Source organism: Euprymna scolopes, chromosome 46 (genome assembly GCF_053919585.1).
Source record: "Euprymna scolopes isolate OS-2025 chromosome 46, ASM5391958v1, whole genome shotgun sequence".
Taxonomy (NCBI): Eukaryota; Metazoa; Mollusca; class Cephalopoda; order Sepiida; family Sepiolidae; genus Euprymna; species Euprymna scolopes.
Genome location: NC_136527.1, coordinates 88,647,579 through 88,661,018, shown reverse-complemented (window position 1 = coordinate 88,661,018; position 13,440 = coordinate 88,647,579). Strand labels below are relative to the sequence as shown.

The 13,440-nt window shown below is 39.0% G+C and overlaps 1 protein-coding gene across 1 annotated transcript in view; it reads left to right on the top strand.

Annotated features, from left to right (window-relative positions):
- The window catches only part of LOC145270989 (uncharacterized), a 143,002-nt gene extending 140,373 nt beyond the window's left edge, over positions 1 to 2,629 (top strand). The window contains exon 7 of the mRNA XM_080126525.1: positions 2,526 to 2,629. The gene's annotated coding sequence lies outside the window, so the exon portion shown is untranslated. The remainder of the gene's footprint in view (positions 1 to 2,525) is intronic.
- Positions 2,630 to 13,440: the final 10,811 nt, after the last annotated feature.

Below are 13,440 nucleotides of genomic sequence, written 5' to 3'. Positions count from 1 at the left end.
TTATACGTGTGCATACGTATAAATTATATTTTTTATGTTTGTTTTATTTTTACACAATATTAAAACAATAGGTGTTTTCTTTAAAACAGCACCCCCACTAATCTTAGGCACGAGCCGCCACTGGTTTTTAGTGTTTTTTATTCAGTGTAATATGTTTATTCAGCTCGAAAAACATACAGTGTTTACTGATGTATTGGAAAATTTAAAATGCCGCCCGACTCTCTTTGACACGGTAAGTTTTGGAAAAGGAGCTAAAAATAAAAAGACTATACAAAATGTTAAAAACCCACCGAATATATGTCAGCCTATGTCACGGTAACATTTATTGAGCGAGTTTCTAACATTATTTTGTCTAGTTTTTTATTTATAACTACTTTTCCAAAACTTACCGTATCAAAGAGAGAGTCGGGTACCATTTTTAATTTTCCAATACATCGGTAAACATTGTATGTTTTCGAGCTGAATAAACATGTTACATTAATTTGTTATATATACTATATATTTTGACAACTTTTTCGAATCTATATGTACAGTAATACAAACCCATTTATATATGAAAGTGACTCCCACCCTCGTACTAAAATTTCAACACTGTGAGGGAATTTTATCCTCGCTCCCCCCCCCCAAATCAACAGATTATACCATTAATGACCTGGTACCTGTCGATTGCGATGTAATGTTGGTTCTGCGCGGTTCTAGAAGTGCCACCCTCCCAGGCTTTGTCTTCTCTCTTTGAAAAGGGGGTTAGTTTATTGCGATTCGCCTGAAGAGCCCTTACAAAGGAATGCCAACGAGGCTTCCCAAGCACTTTTTTGCAGGTCAGAGTGTCCCTCCTCGGTAGTGCTGACTTCTAAGTCCCACTTTCTGATTCTGGTGTCTAAGTTCTTTTATTATCATTATTATTGATCCTCGTTATATTTCCTGTTGGTTAGTGTGACCGGATGGGGTCTGAAGATCCAGCCTCGTTCTGAGTTCGGGACAAAGGTGTTACGTCATACGTGACCGGTGTCGAGGCAAAAACTTAACCCTTTCACCATTCTATGAAAAGTAGCTAACCTCGTGAAACCGATTTTTAAAAAGATTCTAATTTGAACTGTTTAATTGTAAAAAAAAAAATGTCTACTAGTTTGAACCGTTGAATTTCTAAAATTCTAATTCTTTGAACTGTTTAATTAAAAAATTTCTATGTTTTAATTCTTTGCACTGTTTATTTTATTGTTTTTCTTTTTTTAAATTCTAATTCTTAAATCTTGTCTATAGAATAAATAATATATATAATTCCAGGGGAGATAGAACGGAACATGAACATAGTTCAGGGGAAGTTGTGAGAAAAAGATCTAGAAGGCTTGCATACTGACCTGTATCGAGCACACGGTTGGGTTCGTGAACAATCTGAGTGAGGTCATAGGCAATGGCAAAATCATGACTGGACTTCCCCTCATCATCTGTCTTATTTGAGTGGGTCAGCCATTCCACATTATGGACATTGAAGTCACCGCAAATGTGAATGTTAGCCGAAGGATGAGCAGACAGGATGTGGTCAATTTTCTCAGATATACTCTTAAAGACAGTAACCCCGCTGTTGCGGGGGATAGAGGGCAAATATAAATGCGGTGGTGTAAGCAAGTGCAATCCGGAAGCACATAAGGTAAATTAGGGTCCTCTCCATCTTTAATGTAGGTGTATATTCCATGTCCACGGCGATCTTAGGGGTCAGATTCCTTTAATTATGAGCTCATCTAGGGAAGTGGTCGGCCCTATGCCAGTTTCGCTTAGAAAAGAATATGTCCAGTTTTGTCTCCTGTAATTGGGGTTCAACCTCTGGAAGGTTGGAACGTAGACCTTTATTTGTAATGCCGTCGCGTCGTTCGACCTTCGCCTGGCAAATCTCATTTCTTTAATTTTCACACTTTTGCACCGATTTTTTCCCTACTAAAACTCAAACGTTGATAATAATTGACAAAGATTGTATTTTTGAATATAGTATCCTCGTCGGCACAAAAATTTAAATTTAAAAATAAAGTGTAAATAATTATTTCAACCGTTTGTGGCCAAAATACAGCAAAATGGCACATATGTACTGATGAACTTGAAAACAAATTTTCTAATACAACTCAATAAGGACTATCCACCTTACTACTAGTTTTATTTTGTTGTCTTAAGCCTCCCACCTTTTGTGCCGACGAGGAGACTATAATAAAAACACAATCTATGTCATTTATTGTCAATGTTTATTGTCAATATTAATAAAATGAATATCATTTCAGAAACGATCGTACACTCAATTTGATTTTGTTTGTCTTTCCTTTATTCATGTTAAAGTGTACAAGTACCGACCTTTTTATAATCACAATTTTTCATTTTTAATTTTTTCTTATATTTTTGTAAACAAAGAGGTTATTTGGTTTTCTAAATATCTTGAATTTAAATTTACGAAATAAAGTTTTCAAAGTTTTTTTGTTTTTTTTTTCAAATAATCGTGTTTTTATTATTGTTTTTAATTTCAATATTATTATTTATTGCAGGAAAATCAATATTTGCAAATGCATACCGATGACTCCAGACGAAAACCACAAACTGTTATCAATGGAGACAGAAAATCTTGTTAAATAAAAGCAAATTAAAATTATTGGCAGTTTTTTTTGTTTCTTATTTTGCACTAGCAGGGAGACCCGACGTTGCCCGGGATTGAATAATGATCAACAAATGTTTCACACTCCCATATATTTTTATTGGCATAAAAAATCAGTGAAATCACCCACTTTTTTTTTCAATCAAATCGATTTACTGTGTGCTCTAGTTGGGGGTCCATCGTGGTGCACCTGGAAGGAAGCTTCACATGCATCCCTGGATTGACTAAACCCATTGTAGGCTATATTGCACTGTAGAGAACCTACTTTTGTAAAGAAAACTTCATATGCCCCCCACTGCAGTGACTTAGTTCACAATCCATTATAGTCTACATTGCACTGTAGAGAACCTACTGTGGATTTTATAAAAAACTAGCGGGGGTTACCCGGCGTTGCCCGGGTGTTGCTTAAATATTATAAAGACGATGTAAAAAAAATCAGAAAAACCAAAATGGAACAAAAATGGCATAAATAAAACTGTCGGATCAAACTTGCAATCTTAAGATAATGATGCTGTGTATATAGGAGGGGGGGGAGGTAAACTAAAGAATAAGCAAAGTAATAAAAAAACGTTGCCCGGATGTTTAAAGATGTAAAAGAAAAAAAAAATACTTTTGGTCGGGAGGCAGGATTGAACCTAGAAGCCTTGACGTGGAGGTGGAAAAAAAAACACTTAACCGTCTCGACCACGAGTGAGAGTAATTGATTAGCGTGTTAAGTTAAGGCTTATAAAGCGAGTGAAAGAGGTTTGATTGACAGGTAGATGCTAAATGAGGTCATCGTGGGAGCGTTACGATGACATGGCAATATTTTTAGTTTTCGCTTCCCCTGTTAAAGTGGAACAGCTCCCCATTTAAAGGGGATTGTCCAAATCGAATAGCAATTGTCTGATATAAGGAGAAACTCCACATTGATCAAAAGCTGATTGCTTTTCTGGACGTTTCGGCGCGAAAGCCGAGAACACAAACCGTTTGAATTTACTAAAAAGCAGGACAAATAGGGGACACAGTGAAATAGCGCGATTTTTATAAAAGTCGATGTAAATACATCTAGACGCGATGCGCGTTTCCAAATCGTAGATATTATTATCTAGGGGGTATATAAACACTTATAAGCGATAGTAACGACCCCGGGAACGTCGGCGAAAAAAGCCTTTTCGAGAGATACAAAAATGTGCGCACCACATTTGCCTTTTATATATACTAGCGAGGGTACCCGGCGTTGCCCGGGTGTTTGTAAGTGTGTGTGGTGTAAAATAAAGGATCGAACCGGAAGCCCTGAGGCGAAGTTTGAAAAGTAAAAAAAGAAAACAATGTTAACACTTAAGCGGGAAAAAAACACAAAAAAAACTAACATAAGGCAAACGAACAATGAAAACAGAAAAAATAGCAATTGTCTGATATAAGGAGAAACTCCACATTGATCAAAAGCTGATTGCTTTCTCGACATTTCAGCACAAAAGCCAATGAACACAACCCGTTTGAATTTGGTTTCACTGTATTTATACTACAAAGGAGGACAAACAGGAGACAGAGCGAAATAGCGTGAATATAAAAGTCGATGTAACCGTTTGAATTTACTAAAAAGCAGGACAAATAGGGGACACAGTGAAATAGCGCGATTTTTATAAATAGCTTTTTTGAAATATACAAAAAATGTGCGCGCCACATTTGCCTTTTATATATATAGAAGAAGAAGATTATTTTTATATATAACTAGCGGGAGGTACCCGGCGTTGCCCGGGTGTTTGAAGGTGTGTGTATGTTGGGGGGGTATATATCAAAACAACCCTGTTTAAAAAAAAGACATTGGCCGGTTGTTTGGAGGTGTAAAAGAAAAAAAAGTTTTAGTAGAAAGGTAGGCTTGAACCCTGAACCTTTGACACGGAGGTGGAAAGGAGATGGAAACAAAAACCTGCGACCTAACCATCTCAACCACGGGAATAGATGAATTGATAAGTGTGTTAAGTTTACTTTATAAAGCGGAATTAACAGGTGCAAGAACGTTAAGTCACGTGATGTTTAACCTAGTTTTGCGCTGGAAGCCAGTTTCTGTTTTCCCCGCTACGCGGCGATCAAAAAGTATCTCGAAAATAGCTTGTAAAAGTCGGGTAAATTAAAGATAGCTGCGACCCGAGTTCCTTAGTCGTAGATATTATTATTTAGACAGCATATAAAAAGTTTTAAGAAGGAGCGAGCCAACCGAGAATCACGGCAAAAAAAAGCCTTTTACACACATACACAAAAAGCGAACACACATACATACATACATACATACATTTTCGCTTTTATATATATAGACTAGCGGGGGGGGATACCCGGCGTTGCCCGAGTGTTTGGAGGTGCGTCTGGTCGGGCGGGGTTGGGGGGTGTTAATGAAAACCTAAAAATAAGCGAAGTAAAAAAAGAAAACAGAAAAACGATCGTTAAAACTTATCTGAAAAATAAAGCAAGGGATACCCGGGTGGTGGGGGGGGGGTAGTAATCAAAACATAATAAGCGAAGTAAAAAAAAACACAAAAAAAACTAAGGCAAACGAACCATGTTAAATGTAAAAATCGGAAAAACAAAATCAAAAAAGAAAACAGAAAACGAACGTTAAAACTTCTTTTTTTTAAATCTGAAAAATACCCCCCCCCAAAAAAAAACACGTAAAAAATGGCTTAAATAAGCCTGTTTCGATATTAAAATCGAAAAAATCGGTGGGTACCCGGCCTTGGCCGGGTGTTTTTGGGTGTGTGTGGCCAGTCGGGGGTTTTAATGAAAACCTAAGAATAAGCAAAGTAAAAAAAAGCAAAAATAACAGATAAACTAACGTTACGTGAAAAATGGCTTAAATAACCGCGATCAATATTTAAATTTAAAAAATCGAAAAAAAAAATAGACATCTCACACCACGATTCGAACCCAAAACCTTTATATAATGACCCAACGCTCTAACCAACTGAACTAACACGACGTACATGAAATAGTGTCAGTTCTTCAAATATTTCAACTTTATCAGGTTATGACGTCATCTGATGCATGCGTAGAACCGATCTCATTATGAGAGGACGGATTTTGCTGACCTCCCCCCTTGTAGAAAAGTGCTGATTTCAGGGTGAAAAAATTAACGTTTTTGGCCAATTTTTCAATATTTGTCGGCCGAAGGATGGGGCTTTTATATGATATGTTCATTTTTGTTCTGTCGAAAGATTTTAGCAGACATACAAACACACATACATACATACATATTTTGCTTTCATATATATATATAGATAGACTAGCGGGGCTACCCATGTTGTATTATGGGGTGGCTCCCAGGTTGGGAAATCGTAATAGTGCGTAGGACTCCCTGGCTGCGGTACATAGCAGTTTTAGTTACGTCGATCGTCCGTAGGTTCACTTGTTTACTAAGCGGTTGTGATGACAACGAGTTAAGACTAGTGAGTTATCTCACCTTAGACTGGCACTTTTTCCTTATCTTGCCTCTTGTCAATTGTCAAAAATGTCATAACAACGTTGAACCTGAAAACAAAGCGGTTGACGACTTAGAACGATCAGCTGTAACTTAAAAATATGCATTAAAAGACGTAAGTCACAATTGTGTTTGTTTTTGTATAAAATTATATTTTACAATATAGTTACAATTTAAAACAGATCGTCTTTTTTCTTTTGGTGGTTCTGAAGTTCACAGCGATAGTAAGTTTTCTCACAGTGCTCTGAGGAGGGAAAATGACGCTTCAACGATCCGGTCTTCAGCAACACATGCTGTTCCGTGTTTCTTTTCTCTCTGCTCTGATCTGCTCTGCTGATTCACCGTTTTTATTGGCATTTTGTCGCTTTGTTTTTTCTATCCACGCGTCCTGTCAATCGGTTGATAGATAATAGAACATGCGTTCTTAAGTCACGTTTTGACCTCAGAAAATCATTCGATTTTGTCTTCAACGGAGCGACACGTGAATTACCCACTCATGCCAATATCTGTAATTCCAGAGCTTACGAGGAATGTCACGTTTCTTTGTTTTGTAAACAAAAAAATCGTCGTCCGATTTCTCTGTTTATGACGTAAGCCCTTCCTCTTTTCAACCGGTAGACAATCGATTATTCGATGCCCACTCTTTTAAATCTTTTATTAAAGTTTTTTTCTTTTCAGTTATGTATGATGGTTCCAGCCATTCATTACATAACACCCCTCCATTAACCATTTTTTTTTTCAATCGTCTATCGGTCCATCGACATTTCCAATAATGTTTTTTAATGTCACAATTTTTTTCATCTCTTTTACTGTATTTTTTTTTCCGTTTAACTTAGAAAAAAAAAAAAAAACAGCAACACGAAAAGCATAAGGTCTTCTTCGGTATAAGTGCATCGGCCGCACTTAACAGCAAAATATACGCTGCAAATTTACCAATTTTACCGAAGTGGTCGATTTGTCCAATATTCTCCACTACCTCGGCTCTTTAATTAATATGACTAATTAACTAAATACGAGTCTTACATTTTAATGACTTGTTTAAAATGTGGGCAGCATATAGTACAAAAATTTCGACCAGAACGCCAGGATCCTAAATATTGGTGGCAACTCCGAACTCCCTATGATAAGGATGTTGCCTAACATCAACAGAGTAATTTTCTTAACCAATCCAAACATCCTGTTCCGCGCTCCCGACCCGCAGTTCGATTATAACCTGAGTTCCCAACCCGCGTGCTAGCCCTAGCTACGGTTGGCTGATCCCTACTATTATAATCAACTCTGCACGACCTGGGCACTAAGTTATATATATCTTCCTTCGATATTTCATCAACTTCTTTAGCCCTTTCAGCCGTCATGCTACGCGTGATTATTTTCCGTTCCATCAACGGGACCCTGTTTTCCTGACTTGGGGATTCTCGTTGATGGCGATTGCTCTGTTGGGGATAATTTTCTTCCTCCCCACTAGAGGATTCTTGATCTGAACTACTATCCTCTACCGGTGCCGACAGGGTTGTTTTTCTACAGCCCTCTTGCTTGTTGGGGATATCCCATTCCTCCAGTTCTGCTTTCCGAAGGTGTTCCCCATGGGCTTTTGTTACTGCCCCCGTCAGTTGGCTTCTAATTCTATACGAGACTGGCCCCGTCTTCTCTATTATTACGTAATATGGAGACCATCTTACGTCTAGCTTTCCCTTTTTTCTATTATTTTTATAATAAACTAAGTCGCCAACTTGAAAATCGACTGCTTTTGTTTTCTCGTTGGCCCTATCTATCATTTTCTTCCTAGCTCTCTTTACATTGTTCCTGACTAATGTAAAGGTCCGATGCATGTCCTGCAGAGCGATCTCATGATCCTCTTCCCCGTAGTAAATTCTACGCGGCCTCAGTATGTTGTCTAACGGCAAGACAACGTCTCTATTATAGAGCAAATAATAGGGGGAGTACTTTGTTGCTTCGCTGACATGAAACCTTACAGCAGCCAGCATCTGGTTCAAGTACATGTCCCATGAACGGTCATTGTCCCCTATTTTCTTTGCTAGTACGTCATGCATCGTCCTATGGAATCTTTCTATTTTCCCGTTACTTTGCGGGTGGTAAAATGAGGTGGTCACGTGATCAACATTAAGCTCTTCTAAAGCCCTTTTCATGATCCCATTGACGTTCTCCGGTCCGTTATCCGTAAGTAACTGCAATGGTGCACCAAATCTGGGAAATATTTCCTCAATTAAGAGATGCACCACTGTCTCTGCCTTTTTATTAGGTACAGCGAAAGCCTCAGGCCAACCACTATACATGTCGATGAACGTGACTATGTATTGATTGCCTGACAAAGTCCTCGGATAGGGTCCGGAAATATCCAATGCAATCTTAGCAAAAGGAAAAGAAGGCATGTCGGTCTCCTGCATTTGAGGTTGTTGCTTCCTCAAATTTCTGGTCTGGCATGGGACGCACTTCCCTATGTGTTCGTTTACCTTCTTGAACAAACCAGGCCAGAAATACTTCTGTTTAATGGAGTGGAACGTTTTCTCCACACCCATATGACCATTCTCATCATGGTATTGTTTCAATACCTTCATCCTCAAATGTGACGGAATATATAATCTAATTACAGGATCGTCGTCGGGTGTCGATAAATAATATACGATATCGTCCATTATAATGTACTTTTTTTCTTCCATCTTGGACGTTTTACCGCTCCTCATCCGTTTCTTTAATTCGACGATCTGACTATCGGCGTCTTGTTCTTTACACATATCCAAACCTGATAGTGTAGGACGCTCGCTTACTACCGGTGAGCCTTCGTCATCCTTATGCAATACAAACTCTCTTGGTTCAAAACGATTCGAGTTTATCGCACTCACCGTGTAATTCCTATCATCTATTTCTACTGGAGGATCGTCTTCATCCCGACTCTCATTTACCGCACGGGATAAGAGATCCGCACAGACGTTATCTTTTCCTTTTAGGTACTGTATGGTGCAATCATAGCCAGCCATACTTAATGCCCACGTCTGTATCTTCCTATTCTGTATCGGAGATTTCAGCAAGTACTCCAATGGTCTGTGATCCGTGTAGATGGTGAACGTAGCACTATGCAAGTAGTGATTCAACTTGTTTAAGGCATAGTGAATCGCATATGCTTCTTTCTCTATTGTTGACCATCTAGTCTGGGTATCAGACAACTTATGAGATAGAAAATAAATGGGTTTCTCTATCTCCCGACCCTCCTCCGGGTCGTAGACCATTTGAGACAAGGTTGCTCCGATCGCATAATCGGAGGCATCCGTGTATAACCTGTATCCTTTGTTAGTGTCCGGGTATGCCAGCATCACCATCTCTGCAAGCTTCGATTTCAATCGATTAAAAGCAGACTGACACGCATCGTCTCAACAGAAACGTGCATGCTTCCTAGTTAACCGAATTAACGGTTCGGCGATTACAGAAAAATCCTTGATAAATCGCCTGTAATAGGATGTCATGCCTATAAAGGATCTAACCTGCTTCACAGTGGTTGGGGTCGCAATTGCCTGAATTGCTTTAACCTTGTCCCCCTCCGGCTGGATACCTTTCTCACTTACTCGGAATCCCAGATATTGCACTTCCTTGCCGAAAAACTCACACTTCGCCGCCTTTAACCTTAAATTATGCCTACGTAAACTACCTAACACCTTTTCTATATGCCTAACATGTTCCTCCTTTGTTTTGGAGAATATCAAAATATCATCCAAATAAGGCACGGCGAATTCTTCCTGTCCCTGTAATACTACGGACATTAGCTCCTGAAACACTCCCGGAGCGTTAGCAAGTCCAAATGGCATTACATTAAATTGGAACAGTCCTCTATGACAGGTGAACGCAGTTTTCTCTTTATCTTTTTCGTTCAACTTTACCTGCCAATACCATGATTTCAAGTCCAACTTTGAGAAGTATTTTGCTGACCCAAGCGAGGCCAGTATATCATCAATTACTGGTAGCGCTCGGGCATACTTCTTTGTTATCTTATTCAGGGCCCTAAAATCTACACAGAACCTCTTTGTTCCGTCTTTCTTTGTTACCAAAACTATCGGGAAACTCCACGGACTGTTTGACCTTTCTATCACCCCTGCCTGTAGCATTTCCTCTAGTGCTACATTAACTTCTTCTCGTTGTTTGAGAGGTGTTCTATACGGGTTTTTCTTTATGGGATCGTTTTTTCCTGTATCGATCCTCATCTCTACTGTGTCAGTCCGGCCTAAATATCTATCCTCTGTGACGAATAAATCAGTATTTCGTTGCAGGACTTTATTTAAAACTTTCCTCATTTCTTCTGGCACTTTTATGCCGTTGAGGTTACTTTTGTTTCCTGACTTCTTTTGTTTATTTGGCTTTGATATTGCCATTACTACTTCTGTTCTTCTACATCTACCTATCTTGTAACCTTTCTTTAATTTTACTGTCTGGTTCGTGTTATTCATAATTAGCAAAGGAAAACTTTTCCTACCTTTAATTTTAACTACCGTGTTCGCTACGGATACACCACTTAGATCACTTAGGAAGCCTTTATCTATCTGCACTACTTCGTAATCTAAACCCTGACCATTTCTCATTTCGGCACGAGCTGTGCACGCATGTAAATGCTGCGGTTTCAGGGTGACATCGTGCCTTAATCTAACTATACTCGAAATATAAGCCTCCTCTTGCAGCGCTATGTACTCGCTGCCTAATCGGATTGCTCCTAAATCAAAGTACATTCTAACACTATTTTGCTTGAGCCAGTCTCGGCCCAATATGACGTTCCTTTTAAGGTTTTTCGTCACTACAAAATCATGTCGAATGTACTGGCTTCCTACTTTAATCTGTAAACGCGCCACTCCTTGCACTATGAGAGGTGACCCGTTTGCAGTCCTTAAATTCATCTCTATTTTCTTTATCTCAGGCTTCTCTCTGCGACCTTCTAATACAGTACTTTTTATTACAGAAATTTCGGCGCCAGTATCTACTAAAGCCCTAAACTTATTTTTCTCTATCTTAATAGGGATGCAATTAGCGGCGCCCATATGTCCTATGATCTTTGACTGTTCACCCCTCTTCCTCTCGCTGGGCGTCTTGCGAGTGGGGTCTGCTCGTTTCCCGACTTAGGGAAGGTGCAGTTCCTGGCTATATGGCCTTTTCTGCCGCAATTGTAACACTTAATCTCCGGCCAAGGGCGCTCTGTTTCTCTTGCCTTGAAGCCGGGTCCCCTATTAAATCCTCTATAATTCCCCTGCCCCCTATCTGGCTCTGGGAATCTTTTTTTCCTTATCGCTTCTATATTCCTCTGGCGCCCACTATAATTTATTTCCATAGGTTCTTCTTCTCGGTCATTGCCTCTTATGCGGGTTTGCCACCGTTCCTCGATTAGGGCCTTTTCATAGGCTACCTTGAGGTCCGATGGTTCTTCCCTCATGACAGCGATTTTGACTTGTCTGTCATATAGCCCCTCGATGAAGAAACCTATCACTTGGCTTTTTATTACTTCATTGTTCGTATCTAGACTACCATACGAACCTATAGCCAAGTGCACTAACCTCTGCATGTAGTCCTGCACAGTTTCGCTTCTACCCTGCTTAATATTTGCTAACTCCCTAACAAACTTGGTAGGATCTGCCTGGACTCCAAAATAATTATCTAGAGCTCGCTTCAAGTCTACCCATGCCACACTCTCATTGTTGGCTAGTAGTCCTGAAACAAACTGTCCTATTTGGCCAGCCGTCGTAATTAACGCTAATTGGCATTTTTCTTCCTCTGTTTGGCTAACTATTCTAGTGTATTTATCTATATCATTTAGCCATCTTCTGTATTCCTGCGATCGTCTAGTGTCTAATGGTTTTATTTTTGATAACAACGCCTCCCCCCTCAGAGAGTTCGAAATGGCCTTCCCTACATTGTGTAGTTCAGCCCCTAGGATCTGAGCGAAATCTGTGAAAAACTGCTGTTCCATCTTTTACAATTATTTTCAAAATTATACGAGAAAGAAAGAAGAAAGAAAAGAAATATATATTAACTTTTTTTTTTTTTTTTTTTTTAATAAAACTTTTTTAAGAGCCGAGGTTTAGAAAAATATTGAAAAAATCAACTAACCTTTGCTTTTCCTCAGGTCCAGTGTTCTTTCTTCTTCTTTTTCTTGCTTCTGCGTTCGCGTTTCTCTTCGTCGATTGATTCACGTTGTGTTTTTTTTTCTTCTTCTTTGTTGTTGTGTATGTGGTAACCAAGTTCTTTTAGTGTAAGAGTTCTTTTTGTTTAGTTTTGTTTTTATTTAAAAGTTCTTACTTATCACTCTTGCGGAGTGAACTGGTCATCAAGGCACCAATTAATACTATGTTGTATTATGGGGTGGCTCCCAGGTTGGGAAATCGTAATAGTGCGTAGGACTCCCTGGCTGCGGTACATAGCAGTTTTAGTTACGTCGATGTTTACTAAGCGGTTGTGATGACAACGAGTTAAGACTAGTGAGTTATCTCACCTTAGACTGGCACTTTTTCCTTATCTTGCCTCTCGTCAATTGTCAAAAATGTCATAACAACGTTGAACCTGAAAACAAAGCGGTTGACGACTTAGAACGATCAGCTGTAACTTAAAAATATGCATTAAAAGACGTAAGTCACAATTGTGTTTGTTTTTGTATAAAATTATATTTTACAATATAGTTACAATTTAAAACAGATCGTCTTTTTTCTTTTGGTGGTTCTGAAGTTCACAGCGATAGTAAGTTTTCTCACAGTGCTCTGAGGAGGAAAAATGACGCTTCAACGATCCGGTCTTCAGCAACACATGCTGTTCCGTGTTTCTTTTCTCTCTGCTCTGATCTGCTCTGCTGATTCACCGTTTTTATTGGCATTTTGTCGCTTTGTTTTTTCTATCCACGCGTCCTGTCAATCGGTTGATAGATAATAGAACATGCGTTCTTAAGTCACGTTTTGACCTCAGAAAATCATTCGATTTTGTCTTCAACGGAGCGACACGTGAATTACCCACTCATGCCAATATCTGTAATTCCAGAGCTTACGAGGAATGTCACGTTTCTTCGTTTTGTAAACAAAAAAATCGTCGTCCGATTTCTCTGTTTATGACGTAAGCCCTTCCTCTTTTAAACCGGTAGACAATCGATTATTCGATGCCCACTCTTTTAAATCTTTTATTAAAGTTTTTTCTTTTCAGTTATGTATGATGGTTCAAGCCATTAATTACATAACACCCAGCGTTGCTCGGGACCGTATAAACAATGAGAAAATTGAAGTTGATTTTTAACATATTTGTTATTCTTCAGAAAGAAAATTTCTTAATGTCAATGCATCATTCAACCTATCTCCTTCAATACGGGGCGATGCACGGTATT